Source organism: Aulostomus chinensis, chromosome 13 (genome assembly GCF_037954235.1).
Source record: "Aulostomus chinensis isolate RoL2024-O1b breed Wild chromosome 13, RoL_Achi_v1.0, whole genome shotgun sequence".
NCBI lineage: Eukaryota > Metazoa > Chordata > Actinopteri > Syngnathiformes > Aulostomidae > Aulostomus > Aulostomus chinensis.
In genome coordinates, this window is record NC_141332.1 from 12,367,501 (window position 1) to 12,388,453 (window position 20,953).

General features: G+C 40.8%; 2 long non-coding RNA genes across 11 annotated transcripts in view; one reads left to right on the forward strand and one right to left on the reverse strand.

Annotated features, from left to right (window-relative positions):
• LOC147250895 (uncharacterized) overlaps positions 1-9,016 on the reverse strand; it is a 46,140-nt gene extending 37,124 nt beyond the window's left edge. For all 3 annotated transcript variants that reach the window (XR_015118866.1, XR_015118865.1, XR_015118864.1), the window contains exons 1-2: positions 8,894-9,016; positions 8,563-8,819 (exon numbers count right to left, since the gene is read on the reverse strand). This is a non-coding gene — a long non-coding RNA (uncharacterized LOC147250895). The remainder of the gene's footprint in view (positions 1-8,562; positions 8,820-8,893) is intronic.
• The window catches only part of LOC147250896 (uncharacterized), a 47,107-nt gene continuing 34,599 nt past the window's right edge, over positions 8,446-20,953 (forward strand). For 6 of the 8 annotated variants that reach the window (XR_015118857.1, XR_015118861.1, XR_015118859.1 and 3 more), the window contains exons 1-3: positions 8,446-8,604; positions 11,848-11,961; positions 17,425-17,522. This is a non-coding gene — a long non-coding RNA (uncharacterized LOC147250896). Of the gene's footprint in view, positions 8,605-8,788; positions 8,920-11,847; positions 11,962-17,424; positions 17,523-20,953 lie in introns of those variants that run through there. The other 2 variants (XR_015118862.1, XR_015118858.1) reach the window with 2 other exon arrangements.

Genomic DNA, 20,953 nt, shown 5'->3' on the forward strand with positions numbered 1-20,953 from the left:
TGATGTCTTTGGACTGTGGGAGGAAGCTGGAGTACCAGAGAGAACCCACACAGGAACAGGGAGAACATGGAGACTCCACACAGAAAGATCCTGTGTCCGAGCCAGGACAGAACCTGGAACCTTCTTGCTGTGAGGCCACAGTGCGAACCACTGCACCACCGTGCCGCCCTACCATGGAACCATCTCCAAAAAACAGAGCAATAAATTCTGAACTGCATTTTTATTTCTCATACATTCCGCTCTTGAAAACAGATGGAAATACATAATCACATAATCATACGATTTCTCTTCAAGGAAGGATATTATAAATTTCTCCGTGTTGCAAAGGTGAAGAATGTTGGGAGTTATATTTCATTCACATCAAATTATAAATTAAAATTGGTTTTTTTTGGCAAAGTTCAATTCACACCATTTAGTAGTGCTGTTATTCTGCATGGGAACACACACTACACTGTGAACATGACTGGGTCTGTGTCTTCGTGTTGAGCACGTTGTTTTTGTGTGAGACAAACAAAAAGAATACAAAAAGGATCGAATAGCTGAACATAAAAATGCCACTGGTAAAAAGAATATTGATTATGCTCTGACATCACATTGTGCAAACAGGGCAAGACAACCCTGATGCAGAGAAACGCTCGGTCTTGGAGGCTGTTGAAAAGGACATACGGAGGCGACCGCTCAAAAGGACGACCACAACGACAGACTGTATGGACTGAGATGCATGTTTCTACTGATGGCTCACTTCCTTGTTTTCTGACCAATAGGCTTGCTCATTAGGGGAGCATTTCCCTCCCACTCATGTCATCAGTGCAACTCAATTTAGGTGTGACTCACCGCTAACAACGACTCTGATGAAGACTAAAGAGGTCAAAGTTGGTCATTTTGAACATATTGGCACGCAAAATAAAGGCATTTTCATTTTTCACTGAACCCACAGTGTGCCTTGGATTGTTCTGAGGGGGACTTGCATTTTTCTTTCTTTTTTTTTTTTTTAATGAAAACTACGCATGCAAAGAGCCCTTTAGAAGATAAAGTAGTTGAGTTTGTGCTCAGAAAGTACACGATTATAGCTTCACAGTTTGCCAACTATATGATTCTTTGTCGTCAGTCTGCGCCGGGTTTCTCAGGTTATTATATGTCACCACATTAGGGAGATTTCAATAATAGATGCACAGAAGCATTGAATCTATCTTGGTGGATCGAGATGGGGCTAATGAGTATTGTCAAGATACAGAACACTGTGGCAATAACATAACCAACACAGCTCACAGAATAAATAACTACATATCTGCAATTTGCGACACTGGTAATTATTTTGTGCAAAAAATATCCCAGTCTTTTACCAGAAGCAAAAGATCAGCATCGCATTCTCAGCAGGCTCATGTAATGGGTACTGGACAAGACAGCATACAATTAGGCGAGCAGTAAATTACAATCGTGGCGAGAGACCATTGTTTGTAGTTGTGCATTGTTTTGCAGGGTTATAATGTGATTGTGACGACCTGTAAAATGCTAATTCACACATTGTGCAGCTAGCGATCCGGTCTGAAGCTCCGCTACCACCTTCTTCCTACATGACAACTGAAATACATCGATGTACATGTGAGAGGTTTACGTGTAATTTGCCACTCGGTTCTATCAGAGATCTGATGGTGAAAAGATTGATAGACTACATAGACAGATTCTGTAGAACGTTGGCTCTTAATGAGAGTGGAGACTTTTGTATCGCGTGGTAATACATGAAGTTTAATTTTATCAAGCCAATGAATAAGACCATCTGACATGAGCAGCAAAAATCAGCAAATTGAATGTACTGTACATGTTACAGGAAATTTGATATTTTGAGGTGATTAATGGATAAAATACAATTGTGTCCACGCATGGAAGTCCCACTAACCCACATCTAGACCCCTACCCATAATTATCTCACACAACCCCACTTCAATACATCCAAACTGTCCCTTTAAGAAGCCAAATTGCCAAGTTTATGGCTGCACTTGTTTCAAGGCAGCTCAGTCATGCAAGAAATAATGTCCTGTGGCATGTTGCTAAGACCTATCCCCGACGGGAACAAGCACTGAAGTAGCCATAGAGCTCCCGCATTCAGCCCCCCATCGGCTCCAAGACGAGGCCGTTTTTTTTTTGTTTTTTTTCTACTTCGGCTGCAATCACACTATGTCTATTCCATGGAACCCTGTTATATTTGTTATGCAACTCATCTGTACAATGCTTTTCACTTAGCATCTGTTGCTCGCTGTCTAACTGTACCTGCACTACTTTGAATCCGAACCACGTCTCCTGTTAGTCATTCGAGCAGTTGAGGAAAAGTAGATCAGCGTTTAGTTTGAAGGTACAAATATTTGCATCATACGCACGTCTTCCATCAATGAATACATTACTCTTTGATGTGCAGCTAATAATATACAGCTATAGGTCTGCTGTATCATAATAAAAGGACCCAATCTATGCAATCTGGGCCCACCAGTTTTACATCAAACATGACAAAAAAAAGAAAAAAAAAACTATGCTGTGAGACAATGACGAGCTTATACATTACCATATGAACCTCCAGCACTTAATTCACTGTCACATGCTCAGGGTCTTATCATCTTAAAGACATTTTATATCACCATAATTGAAGGGAACTTATTCAGCCAGTGACAGGGAAGCCCAACCACACACTGAGCTCCCATCCAGAGAAGCTTCACAATTATTAATGGCAGCTTCTTTATGTCAAAGAGACTTGGCTGCAAATTAGCATACTGCCCTTTGGGGGAAACAGTAAGGATCATGGTTTAATTGAATTGTGCTGAAACATTTCAGTACCACATATATTGGGATCATCAAAGGCGAGTCTATAGGAGTACAGGATTAGTGCTGTATTTCACATGTCGTGGTTTAAGTAGCAAAGAAAATGTAGGAGCTCGTTCTGTTTGCTGGAATTTAGAGTTAAACCGGAGTTAGGAGAAGCCACCTGTCACTTGTAGTCTCTAGTGAGTGCGTGTGTGTCTGAGCGAGAGAGTGTGTATGTGCTGTACATACATTCTTGGACAAACACTTCACAGTTCGACTGTATACTAAAACACAATGTTAGGACTGTGTCACTGACACGCTCCCTCCAAGAAACACAGAGAGCAAAAGCACCTGCATCTTCTATGGTTACTATGGAAACTATAAATGGGTAGGGGGCAGTGTAAGACCTCTCCACTGAGATTCCTGATATTGCTTTGCTGGAAGAGATGAGCCCAAGGCAGCAATTAAATTGTAAATTGGGGCTTAACCTGTAAGGGAGAAGTCAGTGTTTGAACTTGACACCAACAATTGAGAGATGTTTAAACAACTTGAAACCCAATGGGCAGCATTTAAAATTATTTTTGTGCCAGTTTTACCTGATCACCTGAGGCGAGTGTGAGGCTACAGGATGGGTTTGAAATCCTCTCTTCAATGAGGAGTCTGTCAGCTAAGAGAGAAAAGGGCTCCTATGCATATTAAACACTGCCCTGAAGACCCCCGTGTTAATGTCAGCTGTTCCCTACAGTGGCAGGAGCATCTGGTTCATCTCAGAGAAGATGGGCAACTTTTCTCCTAAGATTCAATGTGGCAACAATAACCCCCCACCCCGCCCTCCATTTTAGAGAATAACATTTGTTATCGCCAGTATAAAATACGGGGGTTAGCCAAAAAGACTACTATAATATTTGTGTATAGATTTTATTTCACTTTCACTCAGCTGAGATCAAAAAATGTTTTTTTTAAATGACCTTTAAAGAAAAAAAATTCCCACATCTTATTCATCACATTTATTATAATGGCCTGAAAGAACTGCTATAAAATATTGAAAAAGACAAGAATTTCAAGCAAAATTATGCAGACTTTCTCTGCAATAAACTTAAAGTTTTGACATCATTTTGATGCTAAACTGACTTGTCACAAGGAGAAAAGTGTCTCTTTCATTCCTCCTCAGAGCTTTGAATGTTTGCTCCTGCAGTATTTAACTTGAGTTGACCAGGCACGAAACTTCCTCAAGCGTGTGGTGCTGCTTTAAGGCAATGGAAGCTCAAAAGTTTCAGCACAGACATCAAGATAGAGACGAAAAGACAGAGGAGGACAGTTAAGGGGGATGATATCATGAGAGAAAGGACAAAAATAAGACCCTTTTCTGCAGCTTGTCAAGCCAGTCAGTGTAATGCTAGCCGTTAGCGACTGCATTTTAGCATGTGCGCGACTGCTGTGGGTCTAGATCAAGTGTCAAAGTGTTGAGATCATGCGTATGAAGGACAGCACAGCAGATCCAAGTATTTTTACCTCGTGGGAAAACCTTTATCTAGTCCTCTCTGCCCCATATCAGTTATTTCACTTGCAGTTGTGTTACAATTATGTGGTACTCTGCGAATTCTGAAAACAAACTGCAACAGCATCCTCTTTATGTGCTGTTTGCTTCGCAACACAGTACTGTAATACAGCTCCAGAAGTATAAATTACCATTCATCTCAACATGTTAGTCCTTCATATTTCACTCTCCAGATCAATAGTGGGGGGCAGCAGATGACCAGAAACTAACAAGGGGGTGTCCATGCCTGCTGTCAGAATTAGGATATGCCAATTTATTTAAGCACAAGGGGAAAACTCAATTTCCCAGCTGATTTCCAAAATTCAGCTATGGGCTTTGGTTTGATATATTATGGAAAACACCCAACTTTAGGTTTCAGTATTGTTGCAGACTGAAGTGATTTTAGTTCCAGAGAGACATCAGGGGAGAGCCTCGGATCCTTCACGCAGCATAAAGGCATTTTGATGCGCATTTTGTTTTTAATGGCAACAGCATGATGTGCAAAAACTGCCAAAGACTCACAAAAGAGGTTGGTTGTTGTTGTTTTTTGTATTCTTTTGTGGTTTTACTTTACTAATTCAAATAAACCCTGATGTTGCAAATCTTTAAATCACATGACTGACCAGCGGTTTCCACTGCTGTCGTCTACCTGGTTATTACCAAAATGTTTACCTTCATCTTAAGAAAAGCAGCAACGTATCTGATAACAGCTGGCACCAAAGAACAATTACAGCTCATCCACCCAAAACGAATTCCTCACAACCACTCCCCAATCGTCCCTGGTAAAGGCCAAACCAATGGGCTGCCCTGTTTAAGTTCTGGGTTTTCTTCTTCTATGCTCCCTGTTACAGCCATTGTAACACTGCCTTTACCGCCACCTTCTGACTGAAATACATGCTACATAATCCGGTTTATTTGCGTCCAAACACTTGACGGGACCGCTGTAATTCCTCATTTCTTCTTTTGCATCATTGCCCAAATATGACATATGGAAACATAACTAGTGACTTACTGATGTTGAGGACCTAAGTGATATTACGATACATGACGGGCTACCGCTAGCCTGCTAAGGATAAATCAATCCCCTGTATATTATACCTTGATGCAACTGTTTTGATACATAGCCACAACATAAATATCACTACTGAGTGATTAAGGTTGATTATCCAGTTACAATGGAACATGTCAAGGAGAAGGATTTATGAGGCAATGTGAATAATCAGTTTTTGAAGATTATGTTTTAGAAACATGGACAAAGTACGGATCCGAGTGACTCCGACAAGACCAGGTCAGAGGTTTATCTTTTAACTTGTGAATTAAAATAATCTAAACATAAACTATCTAATCGTGGCAGGGTGATTAACACTGTTGCCTCACAGCGGGAAGGTTCTGGGTTCGAATCCACCAGCTGACCAGAGACTTTCTGTGACGTGGCTGCGTGGGTTCTCGGCGAGAACTCGGGCTTCCTCCCACACACCAAAAAACAAGCTAGTTAGGTTTATTGGGGACTATAAATGGTCATGGTTGTCTGTTTCTATGTATGGCCCTGAGATCTGCCCGTGGTGTACCCTGCCTCACTCTCAATGACAGCTGGGACAGGATCCAGCTCCCCACCTTGTGACCCTGAAACAGGATAAGCGGCTGGCGGATGGACGGATACAATACTTATAGTTAATAACTTTAAAATGATGAATTTTGCAGATGAATTTCGTGTTGAGCTCTGCGGGGTGCCCCACTGACTCTTGCTACACACAAATTTCTATCACTGTAGATTATAGCTGGGACATTTTAAAGAGATGCGGAATTATTTGGGAGACAAGTATAAAATGATAAAGTAAAGCTTTTCTATTTCTGTACAAATCAGAACCTTTATGCTTTTTGTCAGACCCCATTAACAAGGTAGAGGGTGCTGTAACAATGACATCCATGAGAAAGATTAGCTATTTTATGAATATACACAGAAAAATCTTCAAAACCTTTGTCTTCCACTGGCAACTCTCACTGATCAATCAACTGATAAGGAAGTGGTAAAATGACGGTGATGTGATGATTTTTGAATCCCCCCCCCCCCCCCTTTTCTTGATTACAACAACAGTCGACAATCCCCAGCTTGGAGACAAAACCAAGCGATTCTTAATTTCCAGCAGTTACAAATGCCAGAACCCAAGGCGCATGGAGGAGGCAGATAAAGTTGTTATTGGCAAATGTCCTTGGTGCAGGCGAGTGAGCGCTCAGTAATCCTACTGTGTCATTAGTCTCCCAGGACCCTGGGACTCTGCGTTACTATCACAGGCTGCTCCCATGTAGATAACACCAGCTCCATTCACCCTCACATCTACTCATAGCTAAATCGACTACAATTATCAGGACTAGGGAGCTTATTATTGCCCTCTTTTATTTACATACAGACTCTTGCACAAGCCCTAAAGTTTTTTAATGGTGAGGGATGTTTGCTAACATGTCTTAATTCTCAGTTAAATCCTCAGGAAGAAGCACACTATCTCATCAGCGCTGCCCTAAGCCTTAATTGACCAATCAGGTATTGTGCAGATGCACTTCCTATTTCCTTATGAGCGCACACACAAAAAAAACCCTTCCTTGACAGACTTGACGTTCTCTCTATGACTGTATTGAAATAGTCATTTGTTACAGTAAAAAAGGAGCACATCTGTAAGTTTTAATTACCGGTAACACTTAAGCTTTCTGTACATATTAGCTTTAAAGCAGCCATGTGTGTGTGTTTAACACTGGCAACTGCTTTCAAAACAAACAAGTAAAAGGCCAGTGGCCTCAGCGTCAGCTGTCATACGCACGGGACAGGAGTTAAAAAGAAAACCACAGACTGCTCGTGAAAAAAAAGGCAGGCAGCCAAGTGGCGGGGGGACACAGGTGAGACTGTGACCCTCTCTATCAAAAGGATGTCACCTGTGGTCACATGCCACGGGTGACGACAGTAACCTCACACATGCTCTAAATCTGGAAATATGAAGCGGCCTTTATGAAGGCTAAAAGGGACACCAAGAAGCGGGAAAAGAAACTATTAATATTAAAATTTAGCATTTCTAACGTGGCACGTGTCAAAGCATTTTCAGTCTCATTTGTATTCGGAGTTCCCAGAGGCTTTTCTTTGCATTCATCCAAGCATGGCAGCTGAGAGGCTAAATAAAAATGAGATTTATCCATACGGGTAAACTGACATACCACTGCACCTAAAGCTGAAGTACACAGAACATATTTTCTTCCAGGAATGGTAAATATCCCCAGGAGTATGTGACAGCGCAATTTTAACTCCACAAAGTTGTTTTTAATGAGCAAAAATGTTTTGAACAGATGATGACTTGATGGGCTATTTATATGCTTTATCCTTACTACACACTTCATCAATTATCCATGACAAAGTAGAGATGTGGTTGAAACGCATAATTTAAAACATATCGATGGAATTGTTTTGAGTTGGAGAACTTTGTGGAGTCAAACGGAGATAGTTCCAAGATCCAAATGGGGCAGTACAAGGCTCATTATGTCCTTGATGAAGACTTGATGCTGTGTTTTTAATGTTAAACTATGAAAATACCAGATGAATGAAAACATATGAATCATCTATAGGAGAAGGCCACAGACTCTGGGTACTCCAGCTATCTCCCACAGTCCAAAGACATCAAGAGGGGACGAGGCTGATTGATACTCTAAATTGACCGTAGGTGTGACTGTGAGTGTGAATGGTTGTCTGTCTCTATGTTGGTCCTGTGATGGACTGGCGACCTGTCCTCCAGGGTGAACCCCATCTCTCGGGATGCTGGGACAGACTCCAGCCCCCCGCGACCCTTAACAGAATAAGTGGTAGAAAATAGATGGATGGATGGACCACAACCAAGTGATAAATACAATAAACAATACTCAGCCACCCCAAAAATACCATGGTAAGGAAATCTCACCACAGTGTAAGCAAAAAACTAATAAAAAAAAAAAACATGATGCAAATAAAACAAGCTACGATGTAAACAGAAAAGAAACAAGAAGCAAATCAGAGAGATGCATGAAAACAAAGAAGCAGCGAGTGGTCCAAGTCTATAGTTGGCCCGGGTTGCTGGGGACTGTTATTCCCGACGGACAGGCGGAAATTAGCGGAGATTAAATTCTCGGAGATTCACTTCAGTTCTTGACCAAAAATAAAATAAAGCAGTTCAGTTCAGAAAACTCAGTAAAGGGAAAATTACAAAACCAAAGCCTACCTGTCCGCGCCCTCCAGTCCCTTTTTCAGTCTCCCTTCAAAGGTGAGGCCTTCCAGCAGCTAATGTATCCGTGAGTCCAGAATGTGATCCACCGATCAGTTCTTCAGAAACTGACCAGCCAGGGGTTCCAGTTGGGCTGTCGCAAACAGGGCGAGGAAGTTTTATGGACAGGAAATAATGTTGCTCCTCCTGAATGGCCTCGGCGCCTCCTCCTGTGCTCCGCGGGCCGCCATCTTGGATTCTCGTCGCCAGTTGTACTGAAGGTGGTAGCGAGGTTATTAAGGTTCACTCGTGAAAATTTTCAAGGTTAAAACAACAACGACAAACTCACATTGGATGCAGGTTGTACTACGTAAGGTAGGGTGGAAGTGGGTGAGGTGACTAAATTAGTTTATTTCCTTTCTGGCCTGGATGCTTGGAGCTTCTTTTGGACATTTCACTCAGATTGGTGTCCTGATATCAATTGGACAGTTTCCTCACTGTCTAACACCCTTTTTCTCACTAAACAGCGTTTGCGTTATTGCACATTGACGGTGCAACCAAACCACAACTGATGGTTGAATGATCCAGAGAGGGAGCACACCTGGGATTTGTCCACACAACTGAACTCTGCTCACCATTATGTTCTTTCATTTGCATTTAAATTATGTTATTGAACTGAATAATTTAACCCAAAAAAAAGGAAAAAAAGAATTTAAACTGGGCAATTTGTGTGGACTCTTGATTGTATCGAACAACTTCCTGGTTGCGATTGACAAACTGTTATCGCTGTTCTACACCGCTACCGTTTATCACCCTGGTGTGTGACTAAGCAGAAGTGCAACGCTCTCAAACCTGCCTTTTGCTGAAAAATGTGCACTGATTTTGTGTCTTGCAGAATTCTGCCCAAAACACTTTCCTTAAATCTTTATCTCAGTAATGGGATATTCATCAAAGACAGCAATGGAGATCTTGTTAATGAAACAGGATGCACTCATACATTATGGAACATAAAGCTTCCTCAAACTCTGGGCCTCCAGTTCGACCACTGGCTGTATTATTCAAGCTGACCTTTTGAAAATCTTATCTCTGATTACATCGAATAGAAACATATTGAAAACAGTCTGTTGGTCTAATCTGGTGTTTACATTTCAAGTCACAGCTTGACACGTTGTGTATGGAAATGTGAAAATCTCTCTCATTTTCCATGCTGATGTACTGGCCAGAAAGGCATTTGAAACAGAAAAGTTTAATTGACAGATCTTCACTGACCTTTGAGAAGGAATATCTGATAACGGCCATTTGGGATTAATGCTCCAAAATAAGTCACTATACAGCGGCCGCAGGTAGATATCTACATAATACTCTTGTTTTGTCAATATTTTTTATCTCACTAACACATTTCTTTTTGTACGCCTCTTACTATACTATAGAAGTTTGCTCTCTTTACTAGTTGTTTTTTTATTCATGAATTATACGTTAACTGCGCTTTTCATTTTTCACTTCAAATCCCTTGTGAACCTGACTGTTTTTGCATCTGACGAAGTACAACAATTTAGTCATTACATTATTGCTGAACGTCAAGTGAACATTTATTTAACCCCGTGTTACCATTGTTAGCCTTCGTATTTGTTGTCTGTCTTCACTGCACATTTGGTTAGTAAAACAAATGGATCAACTACATCAATGCCACAAGTGGTCCAAAAACTATTTAAAAAAAATGATAATTAACTTTTGACCAATAATCACCATTTATGTTCAAAGAGCACATCAGAGAAGAGAACCCCGTAAACTTACATAAATAAAAAAATATAGGGCCTGACTGAAATGGAATTTTTAAACCCGATACCTATTTTAGTGCTGGAAAAAAAATTATGATTACCGATATGTGTGACCGATTTAGTGAAAAAGACCCCTTCCTTGTTTATTGTGCACTAATTTTGTACTGTTACGAATTATGTAAATGTACTATTTTAAAAAAATAGCATTGTTATATGTGGCCATTTAAAAAAAAAATTAAATTAAATAAAAACAACGGAGGCGGCGGAGTTGTCTCTGCAGGACGAACAATGTTACACCAATTTTTAAATCACCGTTAACATTTTCTCTGCATTTTAGGTGCTGTAAAACAAGGTTGTTTTTACATCGGCGCATGTCAGAAAACATATGCAACGATATGATGTATCTGTAATCCACCGTTATCAATCAAAAGATGTACTGGTCGAGCCCTGGTAAAATATCAGCATAGGCATATTTATCTGCTGACATCAATGATCTTTAAGCGTTGTTAATGAACTTAATCGGTTATCCACCGTGAATGATTACAAAAGCCAGAGTGCACTGTGTTTGTGCATGTATGGGTTCTGTTTCATACTGCATAAAGAGAAACAGCTAAAATTAAAAGCTTCATTGATAGAATTTAGATAAAACGTGACAATCTAATTAAATATCCGAGCGCTGCGTGAGGTTTGCACTGAATGGTGTGTAAAAATGAATTATTCAGGAAGGTATCTAAAAAAACTTGCAGTCTTGCTGATACAACATGCGACTTCCAGTAACTGTTGAAATATTCATGCAATTAAAAACTACATGTAGAATGCACGGTTGAGAGGAGGTTAAGCCTCATGCATCAGTCACACTTTTCACAGAAATCTCCCTGTATGTCCTGTAACTGCAGGCATAGTCCATGCACATTTATTTTAATAAAACTAAATATTCGGCCATCGCTGTAGGCAAACAGACTCTGTTAATTGCCCAGTATGAGCATAAATTGGACTGTTCTGATAGCCAAGAGATTCTCCCCATAGGTGTAATTAGATATGCAGCTGCCCAAGCATCCCCTATAGAGAACCTGCCATGGGTAACGTTTTATCCCAGTGGAAGCCCGAAGAAAGATAATTGGTGTAATGTTCATTCCTAGTGTTGTGAGCTAATTAAAGCTAGGGGGCATTGGCTATCAGATCTCGCCAGCTTCACAGGCCATGTCCACTTGTCTGACAAAACTACTTGTTTTATTCATTTTTTTGTGAATCATAGTTTTATTTTTAAAAAGTATCATTAATTTCTCCATGCTGTCTCACAAGGACAAGTTGTGATGTGGCGATTTCCCCCACTTACTTTTTAATTATAGTTGGTTGAAGGTGTGTGTGTGTGTGTGTGTGTGTGTGTGTGTGTGTGTGTGTGTATGGGGGGGGCTACATACTGTATGTCAGTGGTGGGTGTTCACAGTATTGATCCATTCATTAATTTTCCTTTGTTTCCCAAAAAAAAAAAAAAATAAGTATGGCATTTTGAATATCGTCACAGGTCACAGTGCTCTGCCTCTCTGATGGATGGGTTTTGTTGGGGGGAGACATGACAAGACGAGGCACCATGGATATAAAAATGGCAGAAGGATTCAACAAATGAAGTACCTGAACAGTAAGTACAATAGTAAACACCCTAAAACCCAAGTTCACACCAGAAAAGACAAATCCCCAGTGATTCCAAAATATTACGAAAGAATACTGAACTCAAAATTGTCTAATAGTCCATAAAATACAAATCGTCTATAATCAGGCTTTTATAGAAAAATAAACTGTACTTTAATGCAGACCACATGAATCTTCAGGAAAGGAACCATACTGGGTATGAAAATGAACATAATGGCATCTACAGGCGAACAGCGAGTGATCTGCTGTCATCACCTGAAGACTGGAGGCACAGATTGCTTGCTGCTGGCACACATATTACACACTTCATGCTTAAATATAAAATCTGATATTAAAACACACATTCGTACCTCCGAGCTTGAAGAAATAGGCACCAAGCTGTTTTAAATTTTAGTTGTCATCCACTAAAGAATGTTTACCAGTAGGTTCACTTTTCTTCTGGCTTCTTCTTTCAGATGTTTTTCTCTTTTACAGTGAGCAGTTTGATTAAAGCCCTCATATGCTTTAGTTCCCCCTGTTGCTAATGATCCACATTCCTTTTACACATCATTGAATGGTCATGACAAATGAAAATGGTGCGAAGTTTAACCTCTAAGGTAAATACGGTGAAACAAAGTGCTTGGCTGTAATTGTGCGAGAGATTATAGCTTTTATTTTGAAGCTTTTTACAGAGAATGAAAATGAAACACCATTACCTTAGCCAGGATTGGACTCTTCCTGTCATCAGCTGGATAATTGCCCACAAGTTCACGATCTCTCTATAGTGCTGACTGAATTGATTCTGGTAATGGAAATTGCTGTGCCTCCCACATAGCAATATGCTACCAAACAACCTCAGAGCCTGACCGCCCCCCCCCCAGTCACATCCGACCCTCAGTTTAAGTGAAGTTTCTTCGACGTGCGGACAGGACATTGTGGTAAAATCTGACAGCTTGTCCTCCCCAGAGAAACGAGCAGATAGATCATTTCTAACGCTTAGATTTATGACCTACAGTAAATTTGTGTAGAAGTGATAGATCCCGTCTGGTGGTCATAGTAATTTTGACCACACGAAGTCGACAGTCACGTGACGTAAATAAAAGGTGAGAAATGATAAGGCGTTGAATGGGTAGATGGAAAGGTGACCGCGGTACAAGAGTCGCTTGTTCAAGGCTACTGAGTGGAGAGAGCTCTTTTTGACAGGATATCTGGACTGGACGGTCGCCTATGGAAAGGAGATAATGTGTTTCTTTTGTGTTGGCAGTGGTGAGTGTTGACTCAATTAAAACCATACTCACTTGAACCCAAATTTAATCTCTTCCTAACCCTAACTGCATTATCACGGCCACAAAGACCTGAACACGCTCATCTGTGGATGACATGCGAGCCACCGCACTGCCTTCCACTCGCTATTTTCAACTGCATATTTGTAGGACGAGGTACGGTGTATCACTCAAATAACTGAGAGGCTCTGAACAAAGAGTTTACGTGCCCAGCCAGACCGTGACAAATATGTGTCATATCAGAGGGTCCGAACAAACCACTACATGGGTTGGAGGACCGAGGTGTGGTAAAACTCAGCCCGATAGTTTCTGTGTAATCTTGTTGAATGACACAGAAAACGTGCCAGTCATGATGGGGTTATCATAAGGACTGAGGGTGGAGTTATGTGTTTTGATCCATATGTGTTTTTAGCTTTGTTAGCCGATCAGCTACCGAGCCAGGGATCTTGGGTCATGGCCAGACAGTTATGGAAAGGTTCTATAGGCTTTGATTAAATTAAAGCCTTGGCGAAGGTATGTGCCCCACCAAGTGCTCTTCTACTTATGATTTGTATACTTAAATTTCTTTAAATGTCAAAGGGAAATAAGTTCCTCTCCTCCTCTGCCAAACCCCTCCCCCTTCCTTCTTTTCATTATTGAGGTGGTAACGAAGGGTCAGCGGGACAAAGAAGTAGGTCTGTGGCTGACATCAGATTGGGGTCAGCTCTGTAGGCTGGCCTGATAGCAGCACTGATGAGGAAAGCAGACTGAGTACTGGCCTCCTCCAGACGCTTTCCATGGGCATCAGCAATGAGATCTCCATTACTCTGTTAAACTCTGTCTGAGAATGCAACCCCACCATTATGTCAGTGTCAGGGGCTTAATGCTGATTCATGCCTTCACAACAATCCCAGATTAACCTCCAAGCTGAAGGACCTCTGTCAGGACCACAAGCATCTCTAGATGGAAGAGGAAATATCATTTTGTTTGAGTAGTAGATACTGACGCATGTAATAGCGATTGATAGACAAATGCATCTTTGACCATTTTCTGAAAGAAATCTAAAAATACTGCAGCCAGATGTCTAAAATAGAATCGTGGAGTTTTATTCAACATAAAAAAAACCTCGTCCTTAGTCCTTTACTCAAAGATAATCTGAGTCACTATTGTTGAAGTGAGCCTTCTGTGCTGCAATGCACCCCCACCCTGGCCTAGCTGGTTGGGTACTAAGAGCCGCAGTGTTCCTCTAAGAATGAGTATTACGCCATTGGAAGGGGGGGGGGGGGGGGGACTGGCAGTGTGTGAAGAATTCAGCTGCAAGCCTTTGTGTGCCGCCAAGTGGTATTAGTCTCCTTTTATGAAGTTTAACAAAATAAAAGTACTCGATTATATTCTATTAATTAATTCATAACTATGCCAACAGGAGCCTGTCTGCACAGCTTTGTATTTCTCAACAGATTCTCTATCTGATTACATCCAAGTGTAACATTTTTGGATGATTGATGGCTTTCTTAATAACCATAACAATATCACAGGATATGTTTCTACATGTGGTTGTATAGAATTTGGCACAACTCATGTGATCGCAACATTGCTTACATTGTATTGTTTTCTTTCTCTTTTTTTTTTTTTTAAGCCGTAACTCAGAAACAGGTTGAGGCACAATGCAGGAAAGTCATCATATCTTGTGTAGTTCAAGAGGCTACAATCTCTCTGAAAGAGTGTGTGTGGAAATGGGTAGGAGAGAAATGCGATAAAGAGAGAAAAAGGTCTCCGATGAAAGTCTGGACAAATGCTACGAGCTACAGTTTACTGGAAAAAGGGGCGGATCGGTGAATGAAGAGTTCTCCTTGAAAGACTTTTCCACACTTCCCCGACCCAGATATGGGATAAGCATCAAACTTTGAAATGGGATTGGGATTTAGCTTTTTTCTGTGGTGTGGATTCTAGGTGGCCAAATTGCTGGGCCCTTCTTGTGTCAACAACAACTGATCGTCTCTTCAGTCATCGGCGGCCGCACCTCAGGGGCTCAGAGGGGTTATATTTGCTGTTGATATGCCTGGTTTGATGCAGATCAAATTCACATTCTGATTCAGCTGTTGGGAGTGTGTCATAGAACTCAAGGACCAAACTATCTCATCTTGGAATCACCCGCATTTTTACTTTGGCTTGTCTCTGCGTTGGACCTAGCAGTCTTGAATTTTTCAAGACCCCGACTGTGGCGATATTACTAAATTGCCTGTTTATTATTCAACTGGATTTAGAAAAAAAAGAAAAAAAAACTGGTTTCAAATGCAACCACAAACTTGACAAGTTACTTTTGAACACTACTTGAATCTTTGGCATTAATGGCTGCCCCTCCGCACAAGAAAGATGTCGGGTAATTAATCTGCAGTTAAATTTGGCGCTCCACTGTCTGTGAATACTGTCACTTCTTGGTTCTGGTCTTGACTCAGCCCTGTCCTGCCTTTGTCTCGGTCTTGACCTCTCAAAGTCTTGGTCTTGGTACCTGTCTTTGTCATGACTTTATCCTGGTTTAGGTGGTCTTGATTACAACTCTATTTTGAGGAGGATCATTTAAAATATCTGCTCCATCACTTTCTGAAGAAGACCCTAATAATCTCAGTTACGAGACTATGTAGTTCATGTGATCAGCTTGGGGATATGTGGGGGTCAGGGGCTCCCAAATACTCAACTGGATGACTCATTTAATTAGTTAGGTACTACACCAGATCAGCCAACAGGCATCCTAAGGTATCTAAGGCTGACACTCATGATTGTGGCTCAGGAGGTTTAGTGGCCATCTGGTAATTGGAAGTTCACATAAAACACATAGCAGTGCTGAAGAGGTGCAGTAAGAGTAATAGCAGCGCAGTCAGGCTGTCTTGAACATTTACCATGAATGTAGCGCTGAGTGTACAGTTTAGACTACCGTTATCAATGTGTTGATCCAAACAGCACCGTTTTCCTGTCTGTCACTAGTGAGGCTACTCTGTCAGCCAGACCACACATCCGTGAGGTTCGGAGAAGCCGTTAAAAGTTTGATGAAGTTCGTTTTATTTTGACGAGCATTTGCTAGCAGATAAAATTGGCAGTTTGTTATGGTTAGCTGTCATCCCCGCCGCCTCATATGTTGAAGTGCTTCTGATGGCTTTCTATCAGTTATACAAGGGCACTTTATGAAGACGGTCCAGTGGAAGGAAAGGTTGACGTCACTGAGCCAGTAAGGCATCCGCTCATTTATACTTTTTTTTTAATGGCGATTGTTCAAGTACAGCTTCTTCTTCTTCTTCTTTTTTTTCTTTCTGACCTATGAATGTTGCTTCAATGTCAGATACTCATGTTAGAGGATGCCAAAGCATCACATAATGAGGTGCATGCATTTGGAAATAAGCCTTTCAGGCTGTTTCAGCTGGCTTTGCATGTTGTATGTTACCAGTTTTTTTAAGTGTTTTACCAGTGACGTCAAGGTATCCTGGACTCCCATGTACAGACCCTCTCTCTGCATGCACACAGCCCCATACCCCTCCCCTCCCCTCCCTCCGCGCCGTTTTGGAACTTTTTTGCTGAGAATTGCTTGCAGCATAGCTTCATAGTTACACTGTGAAATAGCTCCCAGAATATGTGTTTTTTGGGTATAAGGGAAAGTTAACTCTGTTTACGTTTGCTTCAGAGGCAAATAAAAGGCAAAAGTGAATAGAGTTGCAGCAGATGAAGCATTCACACAGGACTGTGAAAGCACTGTTCCTTCATTACTTGGTTGTGTCAAAGAAAAAAAAAGGATGGAGGAATGGACAAATGCAGGAAGTAAGGCAGACAAGACTCAAGCATGAAGAGATTTTCAAAATAAAACAGTAACCAACAGGAGACACTAACTCAAAGGAAATAAAGGGAACACAAGGAGCAGTGTCAAAACATAAAATTATAGAAAATAAGAAACAAGTCCAGAAGTGAGACATAGTATGGGTAGGTAGATTGGTTGGTAGTATAATTGTACCTAATTTACTTTTCTTTTTTTTTTTCTATCTTGGCCAAACAATTTCTCAGTGCCACCAATGATTTTTGTCCCCAAAAAGGCGACAAGCCTTTTGTGCATAAGCGATCACTCCCAGAGTTTTAGAATTTAAATGTAACAGCTTCCCTTGAAGATAACTCCAGTCATTTCCAAGTCCTAGTTTTCAGGGGTCTAAAATCATGTCACTTGTGTTCAGGTTTGCTTCAGCTTTTGTGCCACTCTGCATAGTTTGCCAGGTGCGCCGCTCTTGAATACACACTTGCAAGATGCAGCCTTCAAATGCTGACCTATCAGGTAATTAAAGCGTGTTCTTTTAACACAATTAGACACTCACTTTGGAGCAGCACATATTTGAATAGCTGTCAATGAAATGTTATCATATTTATGTTTTAAGTGTTGCACACTGATTTCACTGCTTTCTGACATGCTCACATCAAAGACGATTTCATTGTTTCAACTTCAAAGTACTCTTTCATGCCGCACCCAACCAAGAAATCACTGCATGCGTATGATGCATTCACTGATTGATTCAGGTACACCCATTACCCGGCCTACAAATAGTACCACATTCTGCTGCTTTAACCCATCTGCTTCATTTGAAACTTCACCCAAAAAGTACATTTTATCTTTTAAGCACTCACAAGCTTTTTGAGCTTCCATTTGTTTGTTTCTTTCCCTCCAGCATCTCTTGTTTGAGACTCCAGAACGCATAAAGAACCAGCCACATATATTTCACCTGAAACTAATGGCCAGTAACTTCTACAGCAGCAAAACTCTCCAAAGGTTTACAAAGCACGTTGTCAAGTAAAATCCCATTTTCTTTATCCAGTTGTGTACTCAGTAAATCTGCAAATTTTGATTGGAGTTTTAAAAAAACAACAAAGGAACTACAGTATAACCCTTCAGATTCGATGCTAGTTCACAGTTATGCTAAAGCATGACCAACTGGCACCTTATTTGTTATAGTGTGTGTGTTTTGGCTGGATAAAGAAAACATAGATTATACCAGATTACTGCAGTTTTGCTGTTGTTAGCTATCAGTCGCCATTCCAGTTACATATAAAGAGTCAGCTCATTTTGCATCCTGAAGTCACAAAGAAGTGCATGAGAAAAAAATAACATCCTCAGGAGCCCAAGACTCCTATTCACGAGTACTTGAAAGGCAACACACTTTGTAGGTGAAGTACTGCTTTAACGTTTTGACACGAGTGCACGTTCAGAGATGCTCTTCTGCATACCCTGGCTGTAACTCGTGGTTATTTGAGCTACTATTACTTTTCTCTCAGCGAGAAACAATCGCACCAGTCCTCTCTGACCTCTTTCAGACAGTTTTTTTGGAAAGCCAAGTGACGATTGTGCTTGAAAATCACAAAAGTTTGTCTGAAATAGTCAAACCAGACCATCTGGCATCAACAACTAGCCCACATAAATCACATGCTGATGCTTGATTTGAACTGTTTGGCAACACCTTAATGCTTAAATGAGGGAATTTCTTCTCTTCGGCTGATTAGTTTATGAAGCAGGTTAGCAGGTGTACCTCCTGTATAAGTTATATTCATGTTAATATTAGTGCATTTGTGTCCAGTACCTTACTGTACAACATCTGCACACTGGCTGTTCACAATCAGATGTGAACGGGCAGATGTTTAGTTGATGTCATGGTTACCATTATGAGATTGGACTGGAAGGATTTCCCTCAGTCAGCAGCCTGTTATAATGACAAATATACCCAGACGTGAACAGACAGACCTGAAAATGGATAGTTTTCTTTCAAGAAAACACATGCTACTTAAAGTGATAGATGCAATATGCAGATGTAATGGCTAATCTGATATTGGCAGGGCGTGCTGCAGAATATGTTTATGGCTTCTGAGCTTCAACTTTTTGAGCTGTATTATTTCAGTCCTTTCAGAGGGAAGTAGCGTTCCAATCGAGCTGGACCTGCTGTGGTTCCTGCTTTTCCACAGAGTCATTCTTTCCAACCGCTGCAGCCCGTCAACTCTGCTGTGCATTGTTGGCACTTGTTTAATAACATAAAAATAGTGCAATGTATTATTTTTCCAATGTGACTTATTGGTTTTGGCATATTTTTTTTGTTGGTTTTTTTTTTTTCAGAATAACTTGAAAAATTGTACCCTGTTCCGATGTGTTGATTTAGAAACCACATTTTATTACACAGTCATTTAGCAGATTCATAAACAATGTAGCCGTCATTAAAGGCTGTTAAATGTTTTAAAAGAAACTGTTTTGGCTGTATTAGATTAACTTTTGTAGGTCCACCAGCACCATGTACATTAGAGGAGTCAAAAAGCATAAAAAGTCATTTGTCGATCTCACGCGCTATATTTTACTGAGTATCTGTCAGACACTTGTCTTATTTTTACCCGTCTGTCAGCAGAGAAGTCAGTTAATTATCTATGACTCATCGCCGTAAATCCACCATAAATATAAACCAAGGTTGGATCCACACATGGATAATACCAATCCTCTTTAGCATGACTTCATTTCTTAACAGGTAATTCTGAGGGATGTCATTTCTTTGAAATGAATTTCAGCTCTATGATGACACTCTGCCTCAGATAAGAGTTCAAGAGCAGCAGAGATAAATTCTTGTGTCGGCCTATTACTGATGTCTATCTTCAAAGCTCAGATTGCAGAATCAAAGACAATAGAAGATGGCCTCCCTAGATAGACTTGGACGTATGTTGGACTAATCTGCTTTGACAAAAAAAACAACAACAAAAAAACCGCTAATTTTCTGACGCGCATGTTGGCATGCCCTTTTGAACTGCTTCAAATTCTAAGATAGAACAATAAGAGCTATATTGTAGAAAATGCACAGGTGTTTTGTTTTTGCACATCAAAATACAATACATGAAGTAAATATTAAGACAGGTGTGAGGATGTGGATTATACAAAAAAAAACACCCAAAAGACTTAAAAAATGATAAACTACAAAGAGACTTTAATTACATTTGAAATATTAGTATGAATAAAAGTATCATTACAAAGGAAGTTGTTTTAACAAAGTGTAACTTTTGTCCCTGCTTTTCTCAGTGTATTTGTAAGTCTAAAGCCTGATTTATGCTTCTGCGTCGCGTCAACGGCGTAGGTACGGCGTCGACGCAGACCCCTACGCGGACCCTACGCCGTAGCCTGACGCACGCCTCCAAAAAATCCTGACGTCTCGTCGACGCATGGTGACGTGAAGGTCGAGAACTGTGATTGGTCCGCTCAGAACATAATTTCCGGTTCAGTCGCAGCCCTATGGTCGCAGCACAACAACAACACCACCATTTTCAAAGTTTCTGTGGTGAAAGCTCCAAGAAAAAATGGACCAAGCCGAAGAAAGGATTATCGAGGAGGTGCGCAAGTACGACCACCTCTACAACTCCTCTTCGTGTGTGAATTGTTGTTTGTGACTGGAAGAAAACCAAGGAATCCAACAAGAGCCCCCCGTAAACAATACAAAGACAAAGCCACACCCCCCTAGCGGCTTGGCGGTGAATTGCAGAGCAACGCGTTCCCTCGACGCAGAGCTATAAATGCTCAGTGACGGCGTCTACGCCGTTGATGCGAGGCAGAAGCATAAAGATGAGACTTTCTATTCAGAGGGACAAATGCATCGCTGCACAAAAACACAGCACAACTTTACAGTAACTCTCCCCTTATAAAGGATCAATCAATGGTTATAAGAGCATTATAATTTCATTGCAAACCCTTCA